A 727-nucleotide genomic window follows, 5' to 3' on the forward strand; every position below is an offset into this window, starting at 1 on the left:
TGAGCGACTGGATTCACACCGCAGGTTGTGCGGTTCGGCGAGACAGAGGAGGAACAGTCCGGGAGCTAGGGCTGAAGATTTGCGACAGGGTTGCCAGCAGAGGATTTCGGAGCAGGAGTTTGGTCTTGCGAGCAACTCAGTTAGAGGGAAGCGATGGAGATAGCGCAGAGAAGGGTTCGTGGAGTTCCATGTTCAGGAGTTCGCGAAGTAGGACCTGAGCAGTTTGGCGAGACACGACGGTTCTGGAGAGGCAGTTATTCTCGTGCGAGAGGCAGAGGAGGAATTCTTGATTTGTTCTGCTGGACGCAGAGGAGTGCCTGCGTGAGGAGGCACGAGCAAAGAGCAGGAAGTTTTCTCCGGTGAACAGGTTGATCTCTGCCGGAAGGAATCAGAGCTCTCCGTTCGATTGGCGAAGGCAGTGGAATTCAAGGGGAGAAGGTAAGAAATTTGGTGAGAATTTCTTAGACAGCAAGGCTTTAAAAGGCAGATTTAGGCTGAAAATTTTTTGTTACTATACAATAGTACAACATTTTGGTGATTTCAGCCTAGTTATTGGAAAGGCAGCATGTAGAATTCATTGGAAGAAATCCTAGCCACGACAATGAGTTCCGCCAAATTTGACATTGAGAAATTTAACATGAAGAACGACTTCGGCCTATGAAGAGTGAAGATGAGAGCTTTATTGGTTCAGCAGGGTGTTGCAGAAGCCTTGCAAGGGTCGGCGGCA

The sequence above is a fragment of the Phalaenopsis equestris genome, unplaced genomic scaffold, assembly GCF_001263595.1.
Source record: "Phalaenopsis equestris unplaced genomic scaffold, ASM126359v1 Scaffold000716, whole genome shotgun sequence".
NCBI classification, from domain to species: Eukaryota; Viridiplantae; Streptophyta; class Magnoliopsida; order Asparagales; family Orchidaceae; genus Phalaenopsis; species Phalaenopsis equestris.